Source organism: Strix uralensis, chromosome 5 (genome assembly GCF_047716275.1).
Source record: "Strix uralensis isolate ZFMK-TIS-50842 chromosome 5, bStrUra1, whole genome shotgun sequence".
NCBI lineage: Eukaryota > Metazoa > Chordata > Aves > Strigiformes > Strigidae > Strix > Strix uralensis.
Window position 1 is genome coordinate 70,852,432 of NC_133976.1, and position 22,084 is coordinate 70,874,515.

Genomic DNA, 22,084 nt, shown 5'->3' on the forward strand with positions numbered 1-22,084 from the left:
TACTGCACATTACTAAGTTGCACGTTGTCACGGCTTCCGTGCAATTTAGCGTGTGCGATACTTTCACAGGCGTGCATGCACAGGGGTATGGCTGTGGCTTAAAGTTACTGCAGCTTTCCAATTTGGTGGGGCCTAATGACGTTGTGAAATGGTCTTAAACCCAGATCAGTATTTTGAGCGATGCCTTGAAACACGTGTTAGTGGAAGTCTGTTCTGTAATGCCAGGAGGATGAGTCCTGCTTGTTTAGCGTTTCAGAAGGGTTATCGTTATTTGCTTCATTTTCTTCATTTGCCATGTACATCTCCAACTGGATCAGATTTTTCATTGGTTCTCTACAAGTTCCTGAAAGTACTAGTTGTCTCCAAAGAGGAAACAGCAATCATATCCTTAACTGAAATTTGCCAGAAAGTCAAAGAGAGATTGGATAGGAAGAAAACCTACAGTGCCTTAATGGCTGCGAGAGCCTCTTACTGGTTTTTCAATTTCTGTTTACTAACATTTAAAGACGTCTGAAATGAGCTACCATGCAAAGAAAGAAAGAAAGAAAGAAAGAAAATCTCAGCGGTTCAAGGATCTAGCTGGTTTGCGGTGGCATCCTGGCAGTAATGATGGAGAAAATGGGGCGGTGATACAGTTCCCACAGAAAACAGTAATCTTCCAGCGTGTAAAACTAATGCTTAGGCAAAGCAAAACGTGCGCTCCTGTTTATTTTACTGCAACATTAGTCATGTCTCTTAGATTAATTTTTCAAAGATAACTCTTCACTGATTATGTTTGGACTGATTTTTTGCACACAACGTATGTTCTTTAGTAGCAGCAGTATCTTGCAGAAATCTCTCTTGTCACAGGAATGCATTTAATAGGACCTTACTGAAGTTTTATAAGCTCCACTTGTGTATGTTACGAGATGGGAATAGAATTGAAAAGGAGTCTGTCTTAATTAAACAACCTCCTCCTAGTCTAAAACTGGGAATAATAGATACTTTTTTTTTTAAACTGACATTGAGGAAAGGGAAGCTTCGGTTGAGTTACTGAAAAAAAAAAAGTAGAATGTAGTCTAGAACTCTAGAAGAGATGCTGCAACTGTTTCAGTACGTTTGCAGAACCAAACTGACAGTAACAGTCACCTGGTTATCCTAGTGGGATAGATAGCAGTATTTATCGGCTGATTGTTTTCGTAGCACTAACTACGTGACGTGCTCCTACCACTATTTTAGTCTTAAATATTCTCCTATATGGAAAAAAAAAAAAAAAGGGGATTTATCTTCACCTGTATTTCCTTTTTCTTTTGTATCAAAAATCCTCGTTCTCCGTAAACACAGCTTTCTCTGTATTGCTTTACATACACATGACTTTAAGAAGTTATTCAAAGAATAATTCAAAGAAAAACAGATACTGAAAGAAAATTTTAGAAAACAATTGGTTTGCTCACGCTTAATCTTTACTCTTTTTCCGAATTTACCTGCAACCATGAAAAAATGTTCAGGATTGTACACACATGGTTTGGGTCAAGCATGCCACAAAGTCTGTAGGAATTTTGCAGTTGACTATCCCTAATTCACGAGATCATGCAAGTGCATAATGTGGTGCTGAAACAAACAGTTCTGTTCTCTGTGCCATGCAAACTGGCAGAGTGTAACACAGAAGCAGATTTGCACCATAGCATCTTAGAGCCTAGCCCTTTAATTATATATGGCACTCATGCAATTACCTATGTACGCTGCTTCTTCTACAACACCAACTTTTTTAAACAGTTATTTGTATGTCAGAGCTTATCTTTATTTGAATATTGGAGTTGGCAATCAGCAATTCTTTGCGGAGAGCTGGCAGACCTTGCGCAGGCCGGCTGGGCCTCCCTTGCCCGCCGGCGGGATGTCTGGATGCTTTGCCCCCTCTCAGGCACTGCCGAGCGCGGGGGGCTGTGCCACGTCCCAGGCATTGGCTCGGTGGAGGGTCGCTGAGGACCCCCGACCCTCCTGGAACATGGTTGCCACCGTCTCGTCGAGGGGAACCCAGGCACGGGATGAGGAGGGGGCTGGAGCCCAGGGCTCACGAGGGGAGGTGGAGGGCAGTCCCTGTGCCCAAGGGGCAGCCTTTCTCTTGGGCAAGCACCATGGCAGGTGGGAGTGAGCCCCAGGAAAGGGGCCCTCAGTGCCCGCGACCCTCCTCCTTCTCCCACATTTGGGCATCTCTCAGGCCACAGGCCCGCCACGCCCAGCCCCGCCACAGTTGGCCACACCCATTGGCCGCCGTCACAATCGACATCACAATGGCTTCTGTCACCAGCCACCTCACGGGGCCCTATAAAAGAGGGACCCTGCAGCTGGCCCACCAGTTGCCGAGCTTACAGGCCCTCAGAAGCCAAGCATGCTTGGACAGGAGAGGAGCCAGAGCAGCGAGGCAGATGGCTGCCCACCTTTGCGTGGGACGGCGCAGAGACCGATCCCACCACCGCCAAAGAGGGAGGCACCTGCCAGGAGCCTGAAGGAGGGCAGTCCGTGGAGGAGGAGGAACAACATCACCCCTCGTGCCATGGGCGTGATTGGCAAGCGGCACCTGGCTGCAGGCCCACCAGGGTACGGCGTGGGGCCCAAGCGTGTGTTCAGCGAGGCAGATGGCCGCCCACCTTTGCGTCAGAGCCGCATCCCGCAACCTCCCTGGATGAGGAGGCGGTGGCAGTGGAGGAGGAACGTCATCACCCCTCGTGCCACGGGTGCGATCGTCCCCGCTACTCGCGCTATCAGCAAGCTGCACCTGGCTGCAGGCCCACCAGGGTATGGTGTGGGGCCCAAGCGTGTGTACCTGCCAGGGAGCAGCTGGAGCAGCGAGGCAGATGGCTGCCCACCTTTGTCGGTGGCATCACAGAGCCGTGTCCCGCAACCTCCCTGGATGAGGAGGCAGTGGCAGTGGAGGAGGAACGTCATCACCCCTCGTGCCACAGGTGCGATCGACCCCGCTACTCGCTCTGGCGGCAAGCGGCACCTGGATGCAGGCCCAGTGGAGAACAGTGTGGGGCCCAAGCGTGTGTGCCTGCCAGGGAGCAGCCAGAGCAGCGAGGCAGGTGGCCACCCACCTTTGTCGGTGGCAGCAGAGAGAAGCTTCCCACCACCACCAAAGAGGAAGGCACCTCCCAGGAGTCTGAAAGAGGACCTTCAGTGGAGGAGGAGGAGGAACACCAGCCTTCGTGCCATGAGAACCACTGTCTGCTCTCATGCAACCAGCGTTGGCCATCACACAGCTGTGGACACACGGGGGAACAGCATGGGGCCCCGCCGTGACTATCTGCCGAGACATGGTGTGAGGCCCAGGCGTGACAGTGCACCAAACAACGGCGTGGAGCCCATGGAGGTGGATCCACCGATTCCTTACAAGCTGCCCAGGCGTGACAGTGCACCAGAGGACAGCGTGCATCCCATGGAGGTGGATCCACCGGCTCCCTACCAGCTGCCCAGGCGTGACAGCCCATCAAACGACAGCGTGGAGCCCATGGAGGTGGATCCACTGGCTCCCTACCAGCTGCCCAGGTGTGGCAGCGCACCAGAGGACGGTGTCAAGCCCATGGAGGTGGATCCACCTCAATAAACAACAACAGAATAAGAAAGCTTCCAGCCTCTCTTATTTGGCACTTAGGCGGACTGCATCTGCACTCCTGTTACCTCTCCTGGCCTCTGCCTTTTAGTAGGAGGCTCTTTTCTGGAAACTTCCCATTTCCGTGCCCACCTTCGTGCTTTGGCGGTGCTTTACTGTGGCAACCGCAGCATGGACTCTCCATGAAATCCTGAAAGAAAAAAGAGTGTATTGTTGCATTGGTACATACTTATGCTCTCGGATGCTGTCGGTAAAGCTCTTCATAGTTAACAAATCAGCAATCAAACAGCTATCAACCTTTTCTCCTATGAGCATAAGACCACTCTAACACGCGCTGTGCAGACCAATCACCCTCTTGTTCACGTGCTGTTCTTGGGGCAGTAACTTCTCACAGTTCAGTACTTTTCCACAGTTCAGTGTTGCAGCTGTCCGTTGTTTTTCCCTGCCACCTTGGCATAGCTCAGCAGCCTCTTGTTTTTCTTCCAAGGCCTGTTTTTCATCAAAGCCAAGCTATTTCTCAGAGGCTGTGCAAGGCTGACAGGCCAATGCTTCCCACATCTCCCCTTTCTTTGTTTTGCAGCTGCACCTGCAAGACTTGTTTCAAGACTTTATCAATTAAGGGTTCGGCAAACTTCAAAAAACACAGCATATTCAAAATAGTTCTACAGAAGGCTAGAAACAATACAGCATTTACAGTTACTACTTAAAAAAAGTAGGCTAATTTCACTGCCCATAATTAAGGGATATGACTAAATACTACGAAAATCAAGAGTAAGGAAAATACAGAATAGCACACTTACTTAATGGGGTACTAATATTCAGATCCGCAATTGCTGGGGAACCCTGGATGCAGCGAGGATTCGGAGTACCTTTCCTTGCAAACTGGAAATCCTACGCGGTGCGTCCACCCATAGGTGAGGCATCCAAAGTCGCTGCAAGCAGGTCCAGCCTCATCTATCTAAATCAGCAGGTGTCGCGGATGGAAGTATTGACATGGTAATATTTAGTAAGAAATCTAGGTTTATTAATAACTAACAGCAATTTATTATTATAAAATAATAATAAATACTAAAAGAAAGAAAAGCGACTTATTCAGATTCTAAAATGACAAGATTCACACAAAACAGAACAGACAAACATACAGAAACAAAGGTGTTTGGATTCAATAGAATGAACACAGACGGACATACACAGAAACAAGGGTACGTACACACACACACACACACAAACAAGGGTACATGTACACACACACACAAACAAGGGTACATGTACACACACACACAAACAAGGGTACATGTACACACACACACAAACAAGGGTACATGTACACACACACACACACACACAAACAAGGGTACATGTACACCACCCCCCCCCCCCCCTCCCAGTAAAGAGAAGCTAGCTCAAAGAAAATTTCCCTCTGGAGTTTAGAGCAAATACTCACAATGCCTTGGCATTCCTCAACGGGCGATAATTGAGACTCGAGCGGGGGACTTCACCCTGGCCTTCTGTCTGGAGCAGACGACACCTTAAGGGTTTGGTACCTGAGAGGCGTCCCAGCTCAGGGGAGATGCTGGTCACAGGCCCCCTGCGATCCAGGAGAGCTCAAAGGGTCTCCCTGGTGGTCGCCATTTATAGGGTCCAAGATAATTGACTTTTGTCAAATGCCTTCTGGTGCCTTCCAGCAGTTACACAAGAATTTGATTAATGTGCGACTCTGCTATTGTTCCCATTTGACCACATCCCAGGCACAGGTGTGCCAGGCCCTTAGGAGTTGATGGGCCATTTTAACCGATTCCGAGCAATCGGGAGGGGCAGGAGCCAGGCTCGTTAACATTGTCAGTCCTTATCTCCACAGATTGGTGTATAGCTCGGGGGATGTGACTGGAATCGCACCTAGCACCAAGCAGCCCAACAAAGAGGGGCGGGGGGAGGTAAGAATTGCACCACCACAGCAGGCCAAAATAACTGGCACTTTTCTTGGAGCGGAAACATCTGATTTCGTCCTCCTGTTGGGTTCCACCCAGAGCCTGGCCACCACTCACGGGGGAAAACCAAGGCAGTTTCTAATGAGGTTAAAGGCTTGAGCTCTTAATTCTTAATATTGCTAGACAAAGAAAGTTGAATACACACATTCTTACAGCATTTCATCCTTATTAATAACTGCATTTTGTCTAAGCTACATCTTTCACTAGTGACTAGTAAGCCTATATATTTCATTAAGGAGTTGCAATTACTGTCAGCATTTTCTCTTAAAAGAGTTGGCAACTGTAGTGTGATTAAGGACAGACATAGTGTATTTTGTCCTGTTGCAGCAGCAAGCATTACCCATATATTCTGCTTAAATGATCAGTCGAAGAGACCGCAAACTGTCGGTACAGGGGCACCCACAGAACCCACAGCCGGCTCCCGAGTGTCCACCAAAAGCTGCCTCTCACGCCTCAGGTGTGGTCGCACACACCTTGCCGGTAACCTCCGGGGACCGTGACCTGTGGAGACACAAGCATAACCTCTTCCCCAGGTTATTAAAGGATCTGGTCCTTCCCAGTTACCGCTTTCCAGGTTTTTTGCTAACACTTGAGCCTTGCCCTGGACTTGTTGTTGATCTGGTATCTGCGACGAGAAGTGACGCAATATTGGTGGCACCTGTGAGACAGCGGAAATGTTTAAAAGGTTCATGGCATATAATGCCTTATTTAGCCTTTTGTGAGGTGTAGATTGATACCCTCCCTCTCCCCCTTTTTGTTGTTGTAATAGACGCTTTAGCGTGCCGTGCCTACGCTCCACAACGGCCCGTCTGGTCGGTGAGTGGGGAATGCCGGTCAGATGCTTGACTCCCCACTGTTGAAAGAAAGAAAAAAGAGAAACAGAAACATAAGCAGGCCCATTGTCTGTCTTAATCTGTCGTGGCACGCCCAAGGAAGCAAATGCAGCTAAAAAGTGTCTTTGCACATCGCGTGCTTTTTCACCTGTATGGCAGGACGCAAACACTGCTCCAGAAAAGGTATCAACAGACACATGTACATATTTTAACGTTCCAAATGCAGCGAAGTGAGTGACGTCGGATTGCCATAATTCTGAGGAGGCGAGTCCCCGAGGGTTACCACCACTAGCTGCTGAAGAGAGGGAGTCCTTCTGGCACTCAGGGAAGTGGCAATGATGTCTTTAGCCTGACGCCTTGATAAAGCAAACTGGTTTTGTATTGCCCTGGTGTTTTGGTGGGAAAATGCATGTGAAAGCCGAGCTTGCTCAAAGACATTAGGTACCACCTGTGCCACCAGAGTCGACGCGTCTGCTCGTCGACTGCCTTCAGCCAAAGGTCCAGGTAGTGCAGTATGCACTCGGATATGTACAATAAAACAAGAAGTCTTGCGATTATTTAATAATCGTAAAAGGGTGTGCATTAATGAATATAACAGTGGATTATTAACGTCCTTCAAACACAAATTTTCTATACGCTGTACAAGATTGGCAACATAAGCAGAATCAGTAACAATGTTATTTGGGGTGTCCCAGTGTTGAAATACACAGACTACTGCAGCTAGCTCAACGATCTGTGGCGATCCCGGGGACTGATTGCCAAATCTGAGTGTGCAGATCTTGCCATACTATGACTGATTTTCCCATTTTTCCAGATCCATCAGTAAACACAGTTAAGGCTTGCAACGGTACGTCGCTGACAAGGGACGCCGCATCCCAGTGTCAGCACCTTCTGTAAAAAACTGCCGCTTCTGGTGTTCGGGGCGGGGGCGGGCGGGCGCGGGCCGAGAGCACGGTGCCGGGCTCGGCCGCAGGCGGTCGCCCCGCAGTGGGGGGCTCGGGGAGGCCCGGGGCCACCGCCACCAACTCCGCGCTTGCAGGTGTGGGGGCGCGAATGCTGAGTACAGAGATCCACACACTCGGTTTTGCAGATAGACTACTGTGCCGGCGTTAATACCATTTTTAAAAGTGCCAGCCAATCCCATGGATCAATTGATATCCATGAGCGATTGCCTCCAGTATACCTGTTGTAAATGATTTTCGAAGCCCATCCCCACTAATGCTTTTCTGCAGTTCCTTAACAACAGAAAATTGCAGTCCTTCCCAACGTGGCTGACATCCCAGCTCCCAAATTCCAGGAGCAACAATCTTTCTCGCCATGTCTGTATCCCTTTGCGCCAAGGTTTCTTGCCTCGCTTTTACTCACAGATCATGCCCAGCTAGGGGAGGACACAGGCCAGGTTCTCTTTTAGGATTTACAGTGTCAGGGTCTGAAAGATTATCACAGTCAAAAGACCCAGCACATAAAGCTTGCTGCAGGGGTTCAGGACATGTGTCCTCGCCCTCTGTGTCCTCATCCTCTGTCTTAACAGACTGGCCGCGTTCCTTATCTTGTCTTTTTATTATCTCAAAAAGAGATCTCCATGTCAGTAAGAGTTCTGCCGCAACCCGATTCCCTCACGTTGCACACTCCCACAGTCTTCCTCCTGCTTTATCCCATATCGGAACAGGGAATATAGTAACCGCGGCTGCTACCCACTTTAAAATTCTCTTCAAGGCTGCGAGCTAATATGCGCTTTATGTTTAGCTAACAGTCTTTCCATCAGTGCAACCACTGACTTTTCTTCCGAGGGTATTGACCTACCCATCGCTTCCCCACAGCTCACCTTGCTCACCCTGCAACGGTGATTAATGCTGGCTCGTGCTTCCTCACAGCAGCTCTGAAGTTCTGAGGAGTTTGCCACCGGAGTGATCCAAGCAGGTCACACTAATCGCCCTCCTCACACGGGGCACCATTTGTGGCAATTGAGGCACGGACTCTCCATGAAGTGCAGAAGGAAAGACCCTTTATTATTACAATAGTACATACTTATGCTCTGGTCAAAGCTCTTACTTCATAATTAGCAAATCAGCAATTAGGCAGCTCTCAACCTTTTCTCCTAGCAGCATAAGACCACTCTAACACGCGCTGCGCAGACCAATCATCTTCTCGTTCACGCGCTGTTCACGCGGCGGTAACTTTTCCCAGTTCAGTGTTGCAGCTGTCCGTTGTTTTTCCCTGCCACCTTGGCACAACTCGGCAGTTCCTTATCTTTCTCCCAAGGCCTGTTTCTCATCCAAGCCTTGCTGCTTGTCAGGGGCTGCGCAGAGCTAAGAGGCCGACGTCGAGTTGCCTGTCTGCCACAACAGATCACGGTGCACGTATTGTATTTGTACACTTTGACCATAGGAATACACGTTTACTGTAACGACCAGCGGTTAGTTTCTTATCGCAGGGGAGGGACACCCCAATTTCAGCCCCTCCCCGCCCCCCCCCCCCCCATCTTTGAACGCAGAGAGGGGGCAGGTGTACGACCTGCGGCTGGACGTGGCCCACTTGGCCCTGCGCCCCATCGGCCTCCGCCAGCCCATCCACACCACGGTCACCGACCACAGTGTTGCATTCCTCACCAGTACTGCCCCCTAAATCCCCCAAATTGACCCAAAACCCCACCCCTCCTACACGTGTGAGCCTGGCGGTGCCCTGCCCAGCCAGTGCCTGTGCCCCTGCCAGTCAAGGTAAACATGAGGGTCCCGAGGGAGTCCCTGCCATTGTTCAGGCCCACAGGTTCCCTTTCAGCATCTAAACCCTCACTTGTAGGGCAGAAAGCATCAGTTTAGGGTCCAAAGCCCCACTGATAGTGTCTAAAGCCTCAATTTTCCTTTCCTAAGTCTTAGTTTCGGCTTCCAAAGCCTCATTTTTACAGTCCAAAGGCTCAACTGTAGTTTGCAAAGTCTCCTTTCTAGAGTCCAAAGCGGCATTTTGACTCTCCAATATCTCATTGTCAGGCTCCAAAGCAGCATTTTTAGGAGGCGGCCAGCCATTCTGAGGGTCCAAGCTGCCATCTTGAGTGTCCAAACCCCTCCTTTTTATGCTCCAAACCCCTCTCATGGAACCCAAAGCCTCATTTTTTGGGTACAAACCCTCATTTATATGTTCCAAACCCCAGCTTTTAAAGGCCACAGACTGGTTTCAGGGGTCCAGAGCATCATTTGGAAAGCCCAAAGTCTGACGTTGAAGGTCCAAAGCCTCAATTTTAGAAGGCAGACCCTTATTTCTAGGGTCCCAACTTGTCTTTTATTACCCAGAGCCTTTTTGTAGAGCCCAGACTTTGATTTTTAGCGTCTAAACCCTCACTTCTTGGGCAGAGCGCAGCCATTTAGGGTCCAAAGCTGCACTGACAGCGTCGGAAGCCTCCCTTTTCCTTTCCTAAGTGTTAGCTCTGGCTTCCAAAGCCTCATTTTGGTGGTGCAAAGGCTCAACTGTTGTCTGCAGCATGTCCTGTGAAGGAGTTTGCGTGTGCCCCCGTGGGAGGTGCGTTCTACGAGCGCACGCGTCGCTGGGTGCACGCTGTGAGCTTGCAGGTGGGCGCAGGGGTGGGTGCACGCGGGGTGCGTGCGTGCGGGGCGTGTGGGTGTGTGCATTCCGCGTGCGTGTGTGCTGCAGCGTGTGCACGCGCTGCCTGTGCGCGTGTGTTGCGTGTGCGCGCGCACGCTCGGGGGGTGTGTGTGTGTGAACACTGCGCGTTGCGCTCTGTGTTGCAGACGTGCGTCTCCCGGGAGTGTGTGCGTGCGCACGTGCCCCAGAGCTGTCTGCGTGTGGCATGGATTTTTCCTATCCTCTTTCTGGCCCCGCTGTGTCAGTCTTCTCCGTGCCGTGGTGGCTCTGAGCACCCTCCTCTCGGACCAGGCTCGGGTTCAGCCCTTTGGAGTGACTCTTTGCCTTTGTGGCCGACGTGGCTGCCTGCGGCCTCATTTTGCAGGTGGAAGTCCTTGCCTTGCACAGGAGACTGAATTGGACTGCAGCGTGGTTAGCTGTGAAAATTGGAAGCTTTATTTGAAGAAGTAAGTCATGTTGAGCGTTTGTGTGCGCTCAGAGGAGCGTGGGCAGGACGGAGCAGGCCTTTGACACTGAGGCTGCCTTTGGGTGCGCAGGCAGTGAGTGCCCCAGCAGGAGATGGCCGTGGTACACTGCAGCCTGCGCTGGATCCCATTCCTCCTGCTGCTCAAGCCTTCTTCCCCTTTAGGATCTGCAGGAGCTCCTGCAGCCGGCTAAAGAATTGCAGCAGCTTCTGGAGTGGAAAGGGGCAGGAGCTAAACCAGCCCGACTGTGCTGGTGTTGGGCTGGGCCTCTGCAAGGGGGTTGAGGTGGTGATAAAAGGACTCCATGGCCGTGATGTTGGAGCAGCCCTTGCTGTTGAGTAGAGTCCCATCTGTACCAGGATCCAGTCGTAGAAGTGCTGAGTGGAGGTGTAGATTCCGGGCCGTTTGGCTCTGGCACAGCCTCTCCCCCAGCTGGTCACCCCAACAAGCCAGAAGTAGTCAGCAGTCTTGTCTTTGCAGACGAGAGGACCACCGCTGTCACCCTGCAGCAGAGGAATGAGGGTCAAGGTGGTGTCGGGTGGCCGCTGGCAGCAGTAGGGCCGGCTCCTTCTCTCTGCCAGCACCTGCCAGAGCTGTATGCGCTGCACGGAGAGGCTCTGCTCGGGTGCTGGGGCCTCCGGGACCTTGTCTGGGAGAGGGTCGTGGGCCTGTGGGGTAGGACTGGTGCTCATCTCTGCACAGCGATGCTGGCTGTGTGGAAGAGGGATGTTCCAGGACTGGGAGCTGGACCTCGCAGCTGCCAGGAGCGCTGGATGGGCTTTCTGGGCAGAGTCGTGGGCGTCTGGGACAAGTGGGGCCCTGGGCAAGGACATGCAGCTGGGGAAGGGGAGCCCCAGCAGCGGTGGGGCCCCAGGGGTGGGAGGGCGACTTGGTGGGCAAAGCCCACGCCGGGGTGCGTTTGGGCGGCTGTGCCGGGGCTGCGTGTGCCGCTGGGCGCTGCCTTGTCGCAGGCTCCTACCTGGCAGGTGTCAATGCCGCCCTGCGGATAGCCAGCGCACAGGTTGTAGGGGTGGACGGCCCCTCGGTACCACCGGCTGCTGTTGCAGAGGTTGGGGTCGATGAGGTGGACCTTGGCCTCCTGCAGGACATCCGTGGTTCCTGCGGCTGCAAGGACAGAAAGGAATTAACACGCGGCAGCTCGTTGCCAGGTCTCCTGCCCTGTGTGGGTGAACCCCTTTGCTGGGGCTTGGCTTTGCATGGTGAGAGACATTGTACTGGTGTTGGCCTTCTGTCTCGCCTTGGGCCCTGGGCCAGGCCCATGTCTCCGTGGGCATACGTCCCCACAGCCAGACTGTGGCTCTCGCCTCTGCTGTCAGGAAGCCCAGCCCGCCTCCCCCCGTGTGCCGAGCTCACGCTCGGGACGCGAGCGCTCTTTGTGAACTCACATCTCGCCGTCGTGGCCCCCCAGCCACTGATGTAGCAGTTTGTCAGCTCTGACACTCTCAGCGAGGCGTCGGGCACGCAGGCAAGCTGTACATAGTAGCCGCACTGCACAGGCTGGTCCAACTGCAGCAGCGCAATGTCGTTCCTCTTGGTGATGTTTCTGTAGCGCGGGTGAACCAGCAGCCGCTTAATACTGCGTACTTGGGTCTCCGGGCCCGGCTGAGTCAAGTGGTTGGCCCCAACCACCACGCGCCACATGGCGATGTGCCTGGAAGGCAGATGGGGAGAGGGCTCAGAGGGAGCCGAGCCACGTGCTGCAGCAGTCCAGCAGTTCCCTGCCCTTTGCTTCAGACGGGGGAGAGGAAAGCAGTGCTACGGAGGGTGCGACTGCCCTAGCACGCCTTGGGCTCAAGGCGTGTCGAGCTGGAGGCTGCTAGGAAGCCGTGGCAAGAGCCCAGCCCTCTCCCAAGCAGTCTCTCAGCCAGGCTCTGCAGTGCCCAGGCACTTGGTGTACCACAAAGAAAGGGGACGGGCGTAGCACGTGGTGCTGCGGATGGGGCACCTGCGAGTGCTGGGGGGATATCCCCGTGCCTGACCCTCCTTACCTGGCCTCGAGGAAGCAGTGGGCTGCTGTGAGGACCCACTGTGGGCTGACGAGGGACCCTCCGCACACATGCCCCGTGCCTGCTTCCCAGGGATCCTGGATGCTGACGATCCAGGGCCAGGCCCCTGGCTGGGCACCTGTGCCACCCACAACGCGTGACGTGCCGTAGTAAGCGCCGTAGTAAGCATCCATGGGCCGGAGCCCGCAGGTCCTGTAACCAGAAACTCATCACCGTCCTGCTCGATGGCTCGCTGCTGTTGCGGCTGAAGGTCAGCCGTCTGCCCTCCCCACGAGGCGCTGAATGGACAGCGAGGCCAGGGGACCCCGTGGGGCGGGCGGGCGTCCGCCCCCGTTTCTGCTTTAGCCCCGCAGGCAAGTTGTGCCAGCAGCCCGGGTGCTGCAAGGAACCGAGGCTCCCGCGTGAGGCTGCGGAAGCCGTGGTGTGGCCACGGGGGACAAGCAGGCACCCTCCAGGGAACGCCATCAGGTTGCCCAGGCTCCCTCCCAGAGCCTCGGCCCACTTACCCACAGCTCTCCCACGCGCCATGCGCAGGCCAGCGCAGGGCCAGCAGGATGAGGAGGAGGAGTAGACGCATCGTTGCCAGTGGCATGTGCCAACTGCAAGAAGCGAGGGCTTGCTGCCACCAGCGCAGCAGCTGACAGAGTGGCCGCAGGGCTCACGTTGCCCACGGTGCCCTTGGCAACGAGGCTGATGTCACAGAGTCACAGTCGGTTCCAGGTGCTGGGCACGGTGGCCTCTCGGCGGGGGGACACCACGTGGGGGTTTCCAAGCGGGAGGGGAGGCAGAAGCTGGGATCGGACAGCCCCGACAGACCCCCGCTGAATGCTCTGCTTGGGGGACGGGGGTGTGCAGGCCCCGTGGCAGGCAGCAGCGCCCGGCCCCCCGCACTGCCTGCCAACGGCGAGCAGGAAAAAACCCAGTGTGGCACCCCAGCCTCTTTGGGGAGTTCAGCGCCCCCCTGCTCTCCGCAGCCCTGTGCCACCAGGTCCTTCCCAAAAAACGTATGCCAGAGAACGTGACTGCTGCGGCACTCCCTAAATTCGCAAGCACGGCGTGTTCGTGGGTGCCTTCAATATGAGCATGGGAGTTCAGTTCCGTTCAGATCTTGCCGCGTGCTCCTACCTGGCAGGTGTCGATGCTGCCCTGCACAGCCAGTGAGTCCTGTGCTGGCAAAGAATGTACCTGTGGCTCTTTAGGGACTAGTGAACAAATGAAATGATTTCCATTTTTTACTGAGGAACTAGGGATAAGCCATAAGCATTTACAGATACGCGTGTTTTATTGCTGTGTTGTGTCGAGGTGCTGGCTTAAGGCCTAAGCTAAGGAGCTGACGGGTGTTGTAAGAGGCAAGGACTGGAAATAATAAAGAGAATCTCTACAAAAAAGGCAAATCTGTCTTTAAACTACAATTTGTAAAATTGTATGTTGGCTTCAGTCTTATAACCCTTACCTAAAAGGTAATTGGCCGCTTGCTTCTTAATTCTCTAACTATCTAGTACGGCTTACTTTGTAAGCAGTTTTCATTGTGGGGGCAGCAGCTCCTGCTGGGGGACGACAGGTACCCCTGGGACCCCCAGGGACCCCAAATCCCCCCTGCAACCCACCCAAACCCCATTTACCACCCTTAGGTCCCTTCAAAACACCCTTAGCCCCCCCCAACTCCCCCCAAACCTCATTAGTGACCCCCCCGAGCTATTGGCCCCCAGGTTCTCCATTTCCCCCCCCCCCCCTCAAAACCCCAAATAGCTCCCTGGGACCCTACCAGCCCACCCCCAGCACTCCCCTAATCCCCATTAGGCCCCCCCCGGACACCAATATCTGCCCCAAGATCCCCCCCCCCCCCCCCCCCCCCAGGACCTCATTAGCCCCCTCCAGACCCTTCTTGCACCCCATTACCATGCCCCCCGGACCCCAATATCTCCACCATACCTCCACACCCCCCCCAGGAGCCCTCTAGACCCTGCCCTGGACCCTAATAACCCCCCAACTCCCCCACGACCCCAATAACACCCCTTCTTTGTTTCGCAGCTGCACCTGCAAGACTTGTTTCAAAGCTTTATCAATTACGGTTTAGTCAAACTTCAAAAACCACAGTACACGTGAAATAATTCTACAAAAGGCTCCTCACAGCAGCTCTGAAGTTCTGAGGAGTTTGCCACCGGAGTGATCCAAGCAGGTCACACTAATCGCCCTCCTCACACGGGGCACCATTTGTGGCAATTGAGGCACGGACTCTCCATGAAGTGCAGAAGGAAAGACCCTTTATTATTACAATAGTACATACTTATGCTCTGGTCAAAGCTCTTACTTCATAATTAGCAAATCAGCAATTAGGCAGCTCTCAACCTTTTCTCCTAGCAGCATAAGACCACTCTAACACGCGCTGCGCAGACCAATCATCTTCTCGTTCACGCGCTGTTCACGCGGCGGTAACTTTTCCCAGTTCAGTGTTGCAGCTGTCCGTTGTTTTTCCCTGACACCTTGGCACAACTCGGCAGTTCCTTATCTTTCTCCCAAGGCCTGTTTCTCATCAAAGCCTAGCTGTTGATTCAGAGGCTGTGCAAGGCTGACAGGCCGATGTCTCCCACATGATTTTGCTTGCCCTGCTCTGTTTTTCTAAAGACATAGAGAATGCTGAGGGCTGAAGGCACCAGCTGGATGCCCGGTGCCCTTCCATTTCCCTCTTCAAGGTTTTTAGGTGGGTGGCCAAGGCGGGAGGCAGGCAGCTGTAACCTGATTGCAGATGTGCCGGGCATCGAAGCCCACAGCAAATGGGGAGTATGACACCTTGTGTCTTCTGTGGGATAGGACCCTGCCTGTAGGCAGTTGCTGGAGAAAAGCTGATGCATAATAAACTTATACCTTAATTCTCCTGTGCAATATCGTCTGCATTGCAGTTCTGTCTGCAAAGCTGAGATGCCTTTTTCCCTGCCTTTCAGGACTGCTGTAGGCACATATTTTAAGGAGTGCTGATCTAGCCAACATGCTGTAAGGGTATGGAGAAGGTACGGTTTGTCAGTAAAACTTTCTATTCCCGCCAAGTTAGTCTGGTAAAAGATACCATTTTCTATTAAGAAAGTTTATTCTGTATGTTGTGAAAAACACTACGCTGCTCCGAGAGGCTAATTACAGAGAGAGGATAGATAAGCCTCTCCATAGCATTCACAGCACCATGTTGAATGTGAGTTGTTTGCTAGCCCTTGTGACTTTTCCTTTTCCCAAATCTGTATTGCTGGACTTGCCTGGCAGGTAGGAAAGTTGAGTGTCTGTGAGATCAAACACCTTGCTTGGTCCCTGGCAGAGCTGTAATTAGATGAGTGCAAATTTGTGACCTTCGGTGTCACCCTTGGTCCATCATATGTGCTGCCTCTGGCATGGAGGGGATTTTTTTTTTTGTCTATCTATAGGAAAGAGGAAAAAGTTCTGGGTTGGTTAAGGAAATGGAGAAGGTCTATTCTCTGTGGCTGCTTGTCGTGGGAGTCCCTGTGCGGTTTTGTAAAGGAAAGTGTCAGGGCTGTCTCTGTGGTGGAGCCCACGGGGTATGCTCTGGCGATAGGAATGAAGCAAACACCTTGAAAGGAAGGATGGTGGATATACGTACCTTCTCTTATGCTCTTGCTTTCAGGACATCACCTGGGTCTGCTGAGGCTTCCTAGAATGCTTGAATATCTGAACTAGAGGCTGTGAGATAGGAGTGTGATTCCTGCAGGCCCTGCCGGGGATCCCAGCTCATGTACTGGGACTTTGCTGCTGGGTTTGCTGGTGCCTGGAAGCAGAGACATGCTGGGGAGGCTTGAGACATTGTGTCTGTTCCAGCCAGCACACCAGTCCTCACTGTTTGCAGGGACAGGATGGTCCTGGACGTGGCACAGTCCTCACGTGTTGACTTTCCTGATTGCAGATGAATTTCTTCCTGACAAAAGGAGCTCTTATTTACCAAGATTTCATCTGCTCCTGCTGTTTATTGCCCACCTGAAATCCTCCTTGTCTCCTGCTGGCCTTGTTGTTGTCCTTCCAGGAGCAGCCAGCTGTGCTGCTGCCACAGTGGGGCGAGGGATGGAGTCAGATGGGGTCAGTGGTTGGCAGCTGACAGCTGCTTTTTGTTTCCATCTGTTCCCCTCTTCCTTTTTAATGAGATCAGGTTCCAGGGTGCACTAGGAAGACTTTTCAGTGTGAGAGGAAGTCGCAAATGGGGTACTCAGGTCCTTGTTTTCATCCTTGGCAGAGAGAGTCTGCTCAAATCAAACCTTCACCCTCCTGAGCTGCTCCTATAACAGACCTGGTAAAGGGAAACAAAAGCTCTGCCGTGAGGCTGACAGCTCTGTGTTGGATGGGCCTGTCCTGAGCTGCTGAGCCTTGAAACTCAGATGTTTGTGCTGATGGCCACTGACACGCAAACCTGGCTTTTTCTGCACCCACTGGGGTGCCTATCTTTTAATTTTTTATCCTCATTTTTGTTTTTTTAATGTGGCTACTGTCTTGTCTTCTAAAATCCCAACTGTTTTAAATGATATCAGTGACTTGACAGATTCATTCTTTCAGGCCTTTGGTGCTCCCTGCACAGACCGATCAGTGTTTCTGATCAACCAGTCTAATTTCATGAGTGGCTCCACTCCTGCTTTGTGTTTTGAAGGGTTTTCCACTCTGCTTTTGAGGCCATATGCTTATTACAAAGCTGTTTTTTCATGAGTGGGAAGATTTCTGTCAAGACGAATCTGCAGATGTTTGGGGCTGGTTTTGTTGCTGACTCTTTGATTCATGGTAGTTCTTGGGACGTGTGAAGGATGGGAAGAGGTTCAAAGGAAGAACCTGAGGAGCTTGTTTACAGTTCAGCTTGGACGATCTCTATGTGGAAAATGAAAACCTGCCCTTCTGCTCCCGTGGCCAAAATGTGATGTGCTGGGAGTCAGCATGGAGACCTCGATCACGTAAAAGCTGTAGAGTCTGACAGTACTTCCACGGCAGAGAGCAGAGGCTCTTTTAAGGGGTGCACTAGGTGGCCTGTTTAAAAATCATAAAGCTCTGGCTCAGGTTCCAGCTCAGGAGAGCCTCTGCATGGCTGTTCTTTAACAAAACGCCCAGTCTTTTTGGCAAAAGACTTTCGGATACAAATGCAGTCAAATATTGACTAATCCAGTAGTCTCTTCTTAAGGACACCAGCAATTGCTTTGGGATTTTGCTGGAGTTCAAACTCAGCAATTGTGGCTGTTGCACGGTTGTATTAAGCCTGTGAAGGCAACTGCCCAGAGCAGGTAAAGCCACATTCCACTTTGTCTTTTTTTCTTGATGCTTGTTCACATTGTAACTTCCTCGCCCAGCAGAGCTGGTGCCTTCAGGCTGCCCCAGCACCTCTTGGCACAGCCCGTGTGCTGCAGGAAACCACCCGCTAGCCTGGCAGTGGCAAGGAGACCAGCTTGTCCCTTCAGTGCTTCACAAAGGATAAATGAAGCAAGCTGCTCCTTTCCCACCACTGCTTCTGAACACGCTGTGGTGCTTTGTAGCTGCCGTGATTGCACCAGGGGCTCCTGTGGGCTGAGGCTGAAATGCATGTCACGGGCTGTGTTTGTCCCTTCCCTGTATCTCACTTACAGCTGTTGTTTTTTCTAATCATCCTCTCCTTTGCTTCAAATCACAGACCCAGATGTTGGTGTTTGAAAGTGCCCTGCAGGAGAGGTACTGGACCTGCTGGGGCTTTGGATGACCGATTTGCTGTGAAGCCAGGAGCCAAGGAGACCTGTCCCACTGCAAATGGAGCTGCCAAGTGATGCCAGAAGCTGCAAATGCCAACCAAGATGTTGTGGACCAGGTAAAGCACATTAGGATTTTTTTTTCTTGGCCTGTAGAAGTTGGAGGGAAGGACCACTTGTGGCATTTAGTGTGATCCTTGGAGCTGACCATGGGAGGATCTTGCTGGGCTGTGGGTGCTCAGATATTGCCATGGTTTTAAATGCAAGTGATGCCCAGTAGTAGAGAACTGCCATGTGCTTGGCCTCTGAAGGAGGCTCTGTGCCCTCCTTGGGTGGAGGAGAGGAGGGCCTGGTGCTCCCCAGCCTGTGGTACCCCATGGCACTGGGTGGGATGGAGAATGCCCTGGCAGGACCCTGCCAGCTGAGGAGAAGAGCTGGGTGTGGAGGAGGAGAGACTGACCCCTGCTCTGCCTCTGTGACTGTGAAAGGCCACTAAGCCCTGTTCCTACAGTGTGCTGGTGCTGCAGCATGTTTCTGCCCTCAATATGGTGGGGACTGAGGTGGTTTTTAGCTGCCAGAGGAAACACAAGGCCAGAAGAGTTGGGATTAAGGTACTGTGAGCCCCAGGAACAACTATCAAAGCATCCTGTAACTGTGTAGGTGTCATGGTCCACTCGGTGGACTCGTGATGGTTCATTTACCGCGATCTCAAAAGTGCAAAATGAAAGCGACCAACACCAAAGGAGATTGTATCAATCAAACAGTGCAACTTTATTGTGTTGCTTGTGAAGCGGCACGTGATAGTTAGAGATGGGTGAAAGAAAGGGGGAAAGTGAAGTGAAGTTTAGAAAGAAGAGAAAGAGAGGTTATAGCTACCACCGCTGATCTCAAGACGTCCTAACAGTCCCGGGTCCAGCCAGTGCTCTGTCGTCGATCGTCGTGATCCTTGGTGGGGAAGCTTCAAAGCTTCATTGCCCAAAAGTCATCTTTTATGCTTAGTAACACACCTTGCTCCTCCTCTGCCTCAGGGATCTCCGCCCTTCTCGAGTGAGGCTACCACGCATGCATGAGGGGGAGTGTCCGAGGCATGGTTGGTCTTAGAGGTGGGTAGCCTTCAACCAGGAGGTGTGTTTTGGTATTATAATGAAGCAAAGTTCACCTGAAGTTCATGATTTCTTCATCAATGTTATGGCAACAGTTTCGATCCAACTTTTTTGACAGTAGCTATGCGGTCATCTCTAACGGCTCCAGTTAGGCTCAGGTACTGAACAGCACTCTGTACCACACGGCTCGGGTATGAAGAATAGCACTGCACTCTTTGTACCACACAGTCCAGTATTCCGCACAACAGCACTGCACTCGTTGTACCACACAGTTCTGTATTCAGGAGCCTTTGCACCGCATTCCACTCTTGGGATTGGCAACTGTTCCAAACAGGCCGTTGTCGGGTACCTTCCTGTCCATGTCCCTGAGGACAATGTTGAGACAATGCTGATCTTCTGACTGACTCTTACAGTAGGTGATCAATGCCCTTGACATCTGTCCACTTTCTTGTTTAGGCTGAGATGCCTAAAGGCAGTACCTTGCTGAGTCAGGCCTGAACCTCCATCCAAAATCTACCCATCTTCCTGTGGCGTTGTCTCCTGGCAATCACAGCCTCACAGTTACTGCCTTGCTACCTTCCATGTCAGAGGTTCCCCTTGAGCTGTGATTAACTTCTTGAGGCTTGTAAATTTTCCTCTGCATTTACACAAAGACTGGATTAAATGGTTTCATAATATTATGGAAAAAGAAAACCTAGGAGGCATTACACTTGCTGGGGCCAAGGACTTTGCTTTGTTTCAAAAAGTGAGGAAAACCCAATTTATTCTTTTTGGATTTCATGGCCGCACCACTAATGTCAGGGTGTCCAAAATGTAGGCATTTGAGTTACTGTCTTGATTTAGAAAAGGAGTAGAGACGCAGCTTAGGGTTAGGAAGTGAGACGTAAAATAAACAGAAAGTGAGGAAAAAAATTGATTCCAAACATGGGAATAAAAAGGAATAAAGCAAACCCAGGGCTGCGTTTTGATGTGTGTGCCACCAAAAAATTTCATATTCTCCCCTGCAATGTGGAATTGCATTGCTCAGAGGAAGGCAGGGGAAACATGGCTAAAAGGAGCCGACTCTATTTTCCTTCTGTCTCAGAAGAAAACAAGTACGAACCCTGCTTGGATTAGAGAGGATTATGGGCTGCCTATTTGGGAATTTATGATTGGGACTTCATGATGATGCAGCTGTGTAAGTGATCTCACTGCAGTTATTTGGTGGGAAATGTTTTGATAGCATCTAAAATGGTTTGAGTGTTGCAGTCAGTCCCTTTGTTGAGCGCTGGAGTTCTTCCTTCATGGGATAAAACGGGGGAAGGGAATGCTCCCATCCGATGGTGTAAGCTGTCTGTGCCAGCACTGCCCTCCTCTGCCTGGGTCCTCACTGCAGCCCTTGTCTTTGCCTTTGCTGCAGCTCTGTGTCCTCTGCAAGACACCAGATGTGCCCAGTTACTCTGTGGGTTCGATCTGGTGAGTGCAGCACCAATGCCAGGAAAGATGTTTCTGATGTGCCTGTGTCACCCCCCAGGGGCTCTGGTCCTGGTGTTCAGAAGCTGGGCAGTGCCTGTGCTGTTTGTCTCAGAGCCTGCAGCAGGGCTTTCGGGGGATGCAGGCTGATAGTGCTCTGTGTCCTTCTGGCACTGCAGCAAGATGCCGCATGCCTGCTGCTGCCTTTGGCTGTAGGCTCGTTTGTTTCTGCAGGAGGATGAGAGCTGTGTCAGCAGCATTTCCCAGGGGATGGGGGAAGGATTTTCAGCCCTTAGAGCGACTCCCTGCATGAACCAACAGTTCCCTGTGCCTCTGAAGAGAGCAGGGCCAACAGCCTGCTTTGGTCAGACCCTGCTAGGATGGAGAAGGGTGGCTTGTCTGAAGTGCTGAGGTGGCTGGTTTGCTTCTGTGCTGGGCTGTGTGCCAGCGTGATCCCCTCTCCACGCCCTGGGCTGCTTGACATGTGTCCTCTTGGAGTCAGAAACGCAGGCAGCCAGCTGAGAGCCAAGTGTGAGCTGGGAATGATGGCTCCAAGCTGAACTTACTGGTGACAGTTGGATATTGTGCAGGAAAGCAGAGGGGAGCTCATGGGGCAGAGAGAGTGTTGGCAAAGCAAGAGGGGCTTGTTGGTCCCTAAGGGAGCAGAGATGGGTGTGTACAACCCCAGGAATGGAGAGAGGGCAGCGATATAAACCCCATAGCTCCTCTGAGTCCATGGTCCTGAGCATGTGGGGTGGTGTGAATTTCAGCTTCTGGGCTCTCTTTTTGAAAGCATGGGTCTCCCCTTGGGGAGATGGCTGATGCTTCATTTTGTGGCTAGCTTGCAAGCCTTCTTTGAACCGGTAAGTCCCATCCTCTGGAAGAAGCCTGGAAGAGACTTGGTCCTCCCTCCACTTCCCTGTCTCAGCTACACCCGTGTACCTGGGCAGGGAGCTCTGTGAGAGGGGGGGTCTGTCTTAGGCTTTTCCATCTCCAAGCATGGTGAGGCCCAGGACTGGGTCAGAAAGCAGTGGCTGCAGTCCATCCTGCAGGGCACTCTGAACTGTGTGTGTCAGCTTGCAAAGTCTGTACACCCGTACTGATTTTAATTTCAGGTCCATGGCTGTTCCAAGCTGGCAGCTTGACAGGGCTGCCTGGTGTCTGTAGCCATTGAGAGCCATGGTTATGGTGAAGAAGCTACAGGACAAGCTGGCTGTGGCCTCCCTCTGCTCAGCTGCCAGCAGTCTGGCTGGCAGCGTCCACCTGCAGGGACATCTCCCCACGGGGCTGTCTGGGGATGCAGTGTGTTCCTATCCCTCAAAGTCCCTGTTAGCTAGAAAA

The 22,084-nt window shown here is 52.2% G+C and overlaps 1 pseudogene; it reads left to right on the forward strand.

Annotated features, from left to right (window-relative positions):
- The window catches only part of LOC141944632 (electroneutral sodium bicarbonate exchanger 1-like), a 90,326-nt pseudogene that overhangs the window by 59,087 nt on the left and 9,155 nt on the right, over positions 1-22,084 (forward strand).